At 41.1% G+C, this 10,119-nt stretch overlaps 1 long non-coding RNA gene across 1 annotated transcript in view; it reads left to right on the forward strand.

The window, feature by feature from the left end:
* The first annotated feature begins 1,756 nt into the window (after positions 1-1,756).
* The window catches only part of LOC109298561, a 12,232-nt gene continuing 3,869 nt past the window's right edge, over positions 1,757-10,119 (forward strand). The window contains exons 1-2 of the long non-coding RNA XR_002097650.1: positions 1,757-1,828; positions 8,153-8,266. This is a non-coding gene — a long non-coding RNA (uncharacterized LOC109298561). The remainder of the gene's footprint in view (positions 1,829-8,152; positions 8,267-10,119) is intronic.

Raw genomic sequence — 10,119 nt, forward strand, 5'->3', positions numbered from 1 at the left:
ACTGCTAGACATGTTGCACTTGTTGACATTTTCTTTTTGTACATTAAAAGACATGGTGTTACTAAGATTTTAAGCTCTCTGGGCCAAGGACAGTCTTGGCATGTATGTGTGCGGGCATATACACAGTACTTGGCACACTAGAAAATTTAATCTGTGGCCTCCATTCACTACTGCAGTATAAATAATTATAATATTGCTTCTTGAGTTGCCATCTAAGTATCTGCTCAATTGTCCCTTTGCCATTACAGGCTTTTTTTTTTGTCTGTTAGGTGATTGAGATATGATTCCTAAATATACTTCTTAACTATATGCTATTGAGAAACTGCATTCTTTATTGTTTTTGCTTCATGCAGAAAAAAACCCCAACAACCCTGAGTATGGATTTATTGGTTTTGGTAACAGTTGCAACCCATAGAGAATGTTTTATTCAGTCTTTGCTTATCCAACAAGGTGTATATTTTCCTTGTTAGTGCTGACCTTAGAATAATTTTTCCTGCATTTGCCATATTACATTCTGTACTACTATAAAATTAGTTGACCCTGAAAAACTGGAAGGGAGATTTGTCTGATACAGAATGCAGCCTTTCAGGGCAGGTTGCATTAAGCAAGTAACATTTGTGCTCTGAAATATTTAGCTTTACCTTTGGGGTGTTGGGTTCACTGTTTAAAACCTTGGTCTCTGACACAGCTAGAATGCTCTTGTCCATCTGGTGAGCTGAATTTCCTAGGACTGGCAGGAAAGTTTCTTTAGTTGTGGGTGAAGTTTGTACACCCTTCAAGGCCTGATGTTATTTGACTCAGAAGTTTATTATTTTATTTGGCTTATGGATTTTTGCTTAATTTTGGTTTGTATTTCAAATTGGCATCTTAGCAGTAAGGATCATGATGCCTATTATTGGTAGCTTTATAGATTATGAATGAGCTAAGAGGACCTGATGCAGAAAACTGAAATTTATATCACCCGTGCCAGTGCTGCAGAAAGCACAAGGAGTGAAGCTCCTACCTGCCTCTCAGCAAGTAATGGGTGGGCAGCTTTAGGGGACCTCCAAAGGACACTGGCTGAATGAAGGTGGCTACTCCGTACAAGTTCATACACCATTTACTCAGGCCGTGCTCTTCCTTGGATCATGCTGCATACTTGTTTTTAGTTGTTCTTGCCTTGTTACAGGGTCTTTAGTTGTTCTTGCCTTGAACTATTAGTCTAGAAATGAAATCCTATATGTATTATTATTATTGATTCTGGGCCCAAATATTTGTAAGCAGTAAGTAAATTATCAGTAGGTAACTTATTTCAAATGGAAATGTGTGGAATGTTGAGTATTTATCAAATACAACCATTTGTCTAACTTCTGCCTTTACATGAGTACACACAGATGTAAAAACTGCCATTGCAAGTTTGCTGATTAATATTTTGACTAAATCTATTTTACTTGTTAATGGTGAAGCAATGAAATTAGAAACTAACTCCATTTTTAATAATAATTGCTGTGATCAGGAAGTAGATTCATTTTTTTATGGAAGCTCAAGGATGCTATTTCTCAAGAGTTGTGTTCTTATTTTTTGCTATTATAGCAGCTCTGCTGACTGTATAGTTTACTGACACATACACTCAGGCACAGGTATTTACATATATGCTGTATGTTCACATTGGTGCAAAATGATTTTTAGTACTTTTGACTTTAGAGAAGGGCTGAAAGCATTGATTAAACTTTTATGTGTTTTTTTTTTCTTCTTGTGTTCTGTTTCTCAGAGTACCCGAGTGGCCTTAGACCATCTGGAGTCTGTTCCCGAGAAACTCAGCCTTTTAGAAGATTTCAAAGATTTTGGAGTGAGAAAATTTTGACTTGTCTCTCTCTGTAGTTCTGAATTATTGAGGACAATTGACATCCTTCTGACATGCAAGAAGAAATCAGCTACTAGGGCTGATGTGACGAAATCCAAACTGTAGTATTCTAGTTCTTACTCTTATAGTTTTAGTAGGTTTTATTTTCCTACTCTTGGGGAATTAGTTTAGCTTTGTACTGCAGAGGAAATGCTGGAGTTCTACACTGTAAAGCCTTCAGTTTAAGCAAACATACGTAAGTGAGTGTAATATTTCTGGTCCTTGTATTCCACCAGCTGTTCAAAATACTTTTATAACGTGCTTTTGATCAGTGATGGTGGTTTCTGAAATGAATCATGTTAATCATTAAAAAGAGGCAAGTTATTGTTTGTTTTATAGAGACTTAACATCACATACCTCTCCCTGCAGTGTTATACAAAGTAAGGTCTGCTGATATGGGCTGTGAATCCACAGTACTCATTTATTGATAAGACTCTGAAAACTGTGTAATCAACAAGAAAGCTGTTTGAGTCTCAAGCTCATTAATTATATTGGGTAAACACACTTTCATGTAGAAGAAAAAAACCATGCAGAAGTTTCAGTATGCAAAATGGATAAATACAGTATCGCTAACACTGCTTTCTATAAATGTAAACTCCTACTTTTCTTGCAACAACTTAATGTAATAAGGCCTTCTACAGAAAGCTTCAATAGGTGATGCAGGTCTTTTATAGTCTATTTAACAAATTTTTCAAATATGAATTGAGTCACGAGGCCCCAGTTCAGCAAAACACTTCATATTCTGTTGAAGCATTTGCTTAAGTTCCAGTAAAAGGTAACTGTTTTACTTCGTATGGATGGATTAAAGTATTTGATTAAAATTAAACATACACTGAAGTGTTTTGCTGCTTCCTGGCCCAACAGAATGAATTTAGTGCTCCCAGCCTCATCCTTAGAGCATTTACCGTTCTGCTATTGCCTTTTGCCACTAAGTTGTGCTACCAAGGCTAGGACTAGAAGTTAGACATAAACTGGTATAAGTGATTGGAAACTAGTTCAAATCTGAAACACAACAGAAGTTCAGTGCACATAAACTGCTTTCAAAGTGGCCGAAACCAGTGTAAGATCAACCTGGATGGATGCAGTATCAGAGAACTGATTTAGATTAAACTGGCTTATTGAGCTTCTGTCCCAGATCCAAAAGAGATTGTTGCAAATGATTACGAGAATTATAGTAGTAATGTGATAAATTTACCATGCTCATATTGATACTCTGACTGAGTTCAGAACTATTCTTGTGAAAAAGGCAAGGAGGATTTCACTTACAATTTGTATAATTTCTCAAACTCTCAAACACACTGCCTTAAAGCACCTAACAGAGGCTATTGCCAGCTGTTATATATAGCACTACAAGTGCCCTCAGTGTTTTGCAGTGCTATAAAAATAGAACATTATGTAGGGCATGCATATGTGCACCACAAAGTTGCTGCAGTGCTGTGCTCTCCAGCCATGGGATGATAGAAGGCTGCAACATGTCCCTCAGGGGTCCAAGCAGTGAACCCCATCACTGACGGCCTGCTCTCCCCTCCAGCAGACAGTCAGTCAACTTCCTGTGGAGGGCAATGAGCTATCAAAACATAATGCTACAGGGAAATTGTTGTTTGAAACAGAATCACTTGTATAGCGCCTCTGACATTATTGTAGTGCTCGTGCTTTTTTTGTAGCTCTATGTGGGGGGAGGGTAGGGCTCAACTTTTAGTAGTGCTACTGAGGCACTTTTAGCATTACAAATATAATATATGTTCACAGTCACATCATATCCCTAAAGGAAAGAGAGAAGAGGGGTTTGAAATTGTATTCAAAGGTCAAAAACCAGTTCATAGTTGATTGGGTGCAGAGTACAATGTGAAAAAACAAAACAAAACAGCACTTTACCAGAAGAGAAAGTGCATTAGTTTGACCTGGTTCCCCAGCATCTGTGTAGACTGAACGCTTCAGTGGGGCTTTTTGGCACTTTTATCTAAAAGCTGATTCAATCATCTATTCAATAAAAGTGCCAAAAAGTCCTGCTGAAGCACCCGATCTATACAGATGTTGGGCAAGCCGGGTCAAAGAAACTGTTATGGGCATGCACTGTGCTCAGTGTGGGGGTGTGCTAAGCTGAAAATAAAGCGCCATTTTTGGGGAGGGGGGAAGGGGGCTCATGTCTGTAGACAGCTGCAGTGCTTATATGTTTACCCTCCATATACCTTGGGTGACATATATTTTGGAATGAAAAGCCCTTGTCATCTTGTTTTGCCTGTAAAGTGTTAGGCACGTGTATAGCAGCACAGAGGTAAAAATGGATTTACTAGAGTGCACATGCAGGCATTCCCCATGCTGCTGATTTGCAGTGTGGAGGGTTGCTGTGTTTTAATCATTTTCAATAAAACTCACTTAAAACACTGCAATTAAATGCATTCATCGTAGTTCTTAAAATACTTTCCTAATGCCTCCAAAGTAGTAAGAGGAAATAGCTGAGCCTTACAGGAAATCTGTTTATATGGTTTCTATACTACTTTTACCTAATGTCAACAAGAATGGCTTTTTCCCCCTACAGCAGAGCTGCCAAATCAAGATGTATGGTAATTTTGACTTTATGGGGCAAGTTGACAGCCTTAAGGGGGAGACTGTTAAGGCTGGTAATTGATCTAAAATTAGATCAATTACAATGCTGTAATTCTTCTACATTCATGAGAATCAGGAAATTCTATTCCTGGAATCAGTTGTTTTCTAAAGGAGAGTTGGGAACCCAGTAACTCAAAAATAAATAAAAAGCAGAAAAAAGCCAAAAACAAAAAAAACCCAAAAAACCCCCAAAAAACACAACCCTGTTTAAATCAGAATTATTTAACTTGGCATTAGGGAAAATATGTAATGATTTGCATTTGTTTTTCATATAGAATCTTTCATCTTAAGGAATTCACAGGCATTTAAAAGATGTATATGGCTAGGACCATATTCTTGTTGTTGTAGAATTTGTCTTTGTTTTACATAGTGTATTTGCTGTTTTCAGTAATGTACAGCTTATCAGAATAGCTTCAATTAAGTAAATTTTTGATGAAAGAGAGTTGTTACATTATGTTCCATTTTAGGCTTCATCAATATTTTTTCTGAGTTTTAGAGAGAGACTGCCTTCCACACTGTTGTGCCCAGTGGTAGGACATAGGCTTGGGATGTAAAAAACTTAGGTTCAGGTCCCTGCTTTTGCTACATTGAAGTACTCTAGGCTGAGAAATTCTGTTCTGAACAAGTCAGAGTTTGGACTTGAAGCTAGGTCTCCTCACGTCTACAAGCAGTATCATAACCTCATGTTGCTCTCATACCAATTTATATGATTTTTACTGAAACATTCAAACATTCTGCTTTTGTTTTGCTGGTTTAAGTTAAACCAGAGACCCCCCCAGCATCCTGGCATGCTCTCTGGGCTGGGCTCTCTGCTCCCCAGCCAGAGCAGGGACAGGCAGGGGTGTAGGTCTGGCCAGGGAGGGGTTTAATTTCCCACTCTGTATCCCACCTGCAGGGACCCAAGCCAGGTCTGCCGGGCACTCCCTCCTTGCTGCTGCAGCAGTGAAGACCATGGCCCTTGAGGCAGAGTGGGACAGGGAGGAGGGTTAGTCTCCCCTCTACCCCACTGGCAGCCAGGTCTGGCCACCCTTGCTGCTGCACTCCCTGCTGCCCCCCCGCTTCTCCCCTGCTGCAACGGCAGGGGGCAGGGCCCTTGTTGAGGGCAGCAGCCCCTCTCATAATGTGGGGGAGTGCAAGCCCCTTCCTGGTGGGGGCACTTCTACGGGGCTGGCAGAGCTGCGGCAGGCTACATGCGGCAGCACCGGGGTCCAGAGTGGGCCACAGCCCTGCAAGCCCCCCACAGTGCTGCCGCACTCTGCAGCAGCTCTACTGACCCTGCAGAGCAGCCCCCCACTGGGAAGGGGCTCGTGCTCTGGGAAGACATAACGGGCTGCTACCTGTCCTGGTCACTCACTGCTCGCCGCTCCAGCTGCTGGCATGGTGAGCAGTGAGTAACCGTGACAGGCAGCAGCCCATCATGGCTTCCCAGAGCGCGAGCCCCTTCCTGGCAGGGGCCTCTCTGCAGGGCAGGCAGGGCTGCTGTGGAGCGTGGCAGCACTGGGGGGGGCTCTCAGGGCTCTGGCCCACTCCAGATCCTAGTGTTGCCACATGCAGCCTGCCGTAGCTCTGCTGGCCCCACAGTGCAGCACCTCCACCAGGAAGGGGCTTGCACTCCCCCACATTATGACAGGGGCTGCTGCCCCCAACAAGGGCCCTGCCCCCTCCCGCTGCAGTGGCAGGGTGGGGGCACAGTCGGATGCTGGCTGGCAGGGTGCCTTGGGGTGGGGGCCAGGGACAGGGGTTCTTCCCTGGGATTAGCAGGGGGCCTATTACAGGACAGGGAGTGCAGTGGCAACAGCGGGCAGACCTGTATGCCAGTGGGGGTGGAGGGCAGACTAACTGTCCTCCCTGCCCCTCTGTGCCTCAGGGGCCATGGTGCCCCGCTGCTGCAGCAGTGAATGGGGAGCACCCGGCAGACCCACCTCGGGTCCCCGCTGGTGGGATAGAGAGGGAGAAATTAAACCCCTCTCTGGCCAGTTCAACCCAGACTGGTGACGCCTCCCCAGCACAGCTTCCCTGCAGCTGAGGGCATGGTCTAGTGCCCCCCGGTGCCTGCCCTGAGCAACTACAGGCATGTGCCTGCAAGGTCTCAGTCCAGAGAGAATGTCCTGTTACAAACTGGTTCAGCCTAGGCAGGTTAAACTAACCTGCAAAGGTTGAATCAATTCAGGCTCCGACTTTTTGAATGTCTGTCCCTAGCCATTTAGAACAAAAATTAATTTGGAAACCTTAAAAGTTGCTGCCAACAAGATTTCATTCTTCAGTCAGCTCAAGTTCTGATTTAACCTAAATGTATCAGATCAGAATCAGCATCCCACACTCTGCTTCTTGCTCTGACTTTCTGACTGCGAACAAGAAACTTAGCTTGACTGTACATAGGTCTCCTTTTTTTGTGGAATTTGGGTGATACCTACTTCAAAGGGGTGCTGTGATGGGTTGATATCAAATGAATCTAATATTAGGCTTGTTGGTGTTTTGGGTATTTAAACACATCAGAACTGAAATGTAGCCATAGGTAGAGTTAGGGAACAAACATGCAAGAAGTATTTTGCACAGCTACAAAGAAAGGGAAATTTTTAGGAAGAATTCTAAACTTTTCTGAAAAGCAAAATAAACTCTATAATATCCATATAGAACAGACAGGACCTCTATTTTTAATATATTTTCTGTAAACTCTGGAAAATGCTTATATCTGCTGTGGAAAACCAAGATGGAGCTAAATCTTTTTACTAGTTATTTTATTCCTAAGGATTTTAGGACTTTTAGATTATAGGAATGCTCTAATAACTGCCGTGATAAAAATGGCATTGTGTGCTTCTGATTGTTCATTCTTTTTTATTTTATAACAAATTTGGTCAGTCACCATTCAAACGGCTTGATTTTTAACTGGGAACACTGAGAATTAAATCTGGAATCTGAAAGCAAAACTGATTATTTCTACTTCTCATATCATGATCACTTCTAAAAGTTCTGAAATAGGAACTTAGATAACAAATCTTATTGTGAAGTTTGGACCAGAATAGAACTCATCTTTATTCTCCTGTAACCAGCATTCCCTCTAAGCTGTGCGGTGTGCGCAGCCATGCAGGTGCGCTCATGCCAAGCTGCCAGGCACACCTGCACGACTGCACATGCCACACAGCTTAGAGGGAACGCTGCCTGTAACTACTATGACTAAAATGTTGGGGCGAAAGGTTGGCTAGCTTGCTATGTGTGTATTTGTTGCATCATCATTATTATTATTACTATTATTATTTTATTTTCAAGGTATTGTTTCCATGTATGTGGAGAACGTCTTTTTCTTAATGCAGCTATATGTAAATAAATTTAATTCTGTTTTTCCCATTAAAAAAATAAACTAAATTGCTCTGTTAGTAGCCATGGCATAATTTATTTTTGGAAGATGTAAGAAATAGTTTATTTTAAACAATATTAATTAACAAGGAGGAAGACTATGACTCTTAACATGAGTATTCTGTACTAAGCTGCTCTCTTTGATCAGCAGCAAGACAGCATGTTCCATGTATTTCTAGCTCCAAAAGCTAGTATTTACTCTTCTGAAAATCTGTTAGTGATATTTTCATTTATAGTAACAAAATAAGTTTCTTTCATTAGCTGTTTTTCACTTTGCAAAAATATTCAATCCTTTCATTGTGTTTCCAGGAAATGTATCGCCAGAGAGAGATGATTGAAGAGAGATACACTAGATATAAAGAAATAGTGGGATCCCTACAGCAGCAGCTGGAAGATTCAAAAAAAAAGATCCAGTGTTTCAAGGTATATATGTCTGTCCTCTCTTTTGTTTTATTCCTACTTGCATCCAGCCCATAGGATGAGCATGCTTTTTATTAAGATTGGCTCATATTGACTGAAATCTTACATGAGCAATGTTTCTGTTTCATTTATCATAGTTGGTCTATGAAACTTGTGCCTACCTGACCTAGTCAGAATTTTTTGGCAAAATAGTGTCTTGTTGGATTTGTTAAAACCGAATTGTTTTACAGAAGTGTGTTCGGATCAATGAAACTTTCACTGAGAAGGGTTTCTCAGGCCCGGAGTTATCTGGGAACAAGAAGGGTAGGAGGAAATGGGTAGAAGAAGAGAGGAAAAAAAGTGATCAATTACAGACTCTGAATCAGGAATAGGGATCTGAACCCACGTCTTCCACAACCCAGATGGGTCCCCTTGCTTCTAGAAGCTTTACAAAAGATGCTCAGTTGGTGTGTCTACATGAGATGCCAACTGCATAGTAACCAAAAAATACTACACAGTAGTATGTCACAGTATGGACTGTGCTAACATGCTACTGTGCAGTATTATTAGTTTACTGCACCGAAGCACCACTTAAAAGATTTGCCGGCACTACTGCACAGTAATTCTTGTTACTGCACATGTATTTAGTACTTGCTAATACATTTTCTCTATTTACATCAGACTGCTTATTTATCATGTCATGCATTGGGTTACATAGCTAAAAGCAGTTTCCTGTAATCAGATTCTGACAATTTCCTGTGTGACAGAAACAGGAAATAGATTCTATGAAAAGCTAAAATCGAATAAAAAAGCTTCTGCCAATATTCCTGCAGACCATCAAAGAGAAAGTGGTCAAACTTTAGTCAGGCTGCCAAGACTTTGTGGGTTCTTCTACTCAGTGCTTCAGCTGTGTTTAGGGTTGGTTTTTAATCCTATTTTTGGGTAGCTCTTGATATATGGTGTCTGCCTATTCTGCTCTTGTAAGCATAGAGTCACTGATCTCTTTTCCCTGCAAGAGAAACATAGGAACAAAGCTGGCCAATAACTTCTAATACTCTGCTGCTGTACTTAAAAGCCAGTGAGCATCCAGGTTCTCCTTTCCATAGAGAGTAACTAGCAACGAGAATGCAAGGCAGCCTCTCTTTCAGTTCAAGTGCTAGTTAGCTTTCTTCTTCCATTACTTCTCTTACCCTATGCAACAGTAACCATTGCAATACTTATCGGATTTTGGAAAAGCTTGAAATGCTGACTAAGGAAGGCCTGTATCAGCTGAGGGTGTAGCACAATATCGTGCTAAGCTGACGGAGCTTACTGTGCTGGCTTGATCTGAACTTTATATTAAGAATCCAATACAAGACTGATTCCAAAACAATATTTCCTCTCTCTTTAGACAACAGGGAGCATTTAATGGCTTCCCTTTGGTAAGGCCTAATTGGTTTTTTGCACGACATGCAGGCCTGTCTGCTGTCACAGCTGTTTTAAATAGAACGGAATGTTCAGAAATAAGTAACAGAAGGTGCTAATCTGATTTCAGTGATCAGCCTGGCTTAGTCTAAGAAATCCCTCTTTATTGCTTGCCTTTCTCACCCTCTCATCTGCTTCGAATACACTATTGATTAATTCCTTTATTTTATTTTTACAATGTGTCATTAGCTATTCTGTAAAGCTGAGTGATGGAAAGGTGTACTCTTTGGAAACATCAAAGTTGCTGCTTTCTGGCTGTTTCAATTCACACTATATATAAAATGAAGTGTTTTTTTATACATAGTAGCCAAGTATTTGGTAGGTGATACAAGAAAGGGCCTGCTTATAAATATCTTCTACAGAGCATAGTAGCCTTTCATAGATTTCATAGACATTAGGGCTGGACGGGACCT

This window comes from Gavialis gangeticus, unplaced genomic scaffold (genome assembly GCF_001723915.1).
Source record: "Gavialis gangeticus isolate Ggan-Ray unplaced genomic scaffold, GavGan_comp1, whole genome shotgun sequence".
NCBI classification, from domain to species: Eukaryota; Metazoa; Chordata; order Crocodylia; family Gavialidae; genus Gavialis; species Gavialis gangeticus.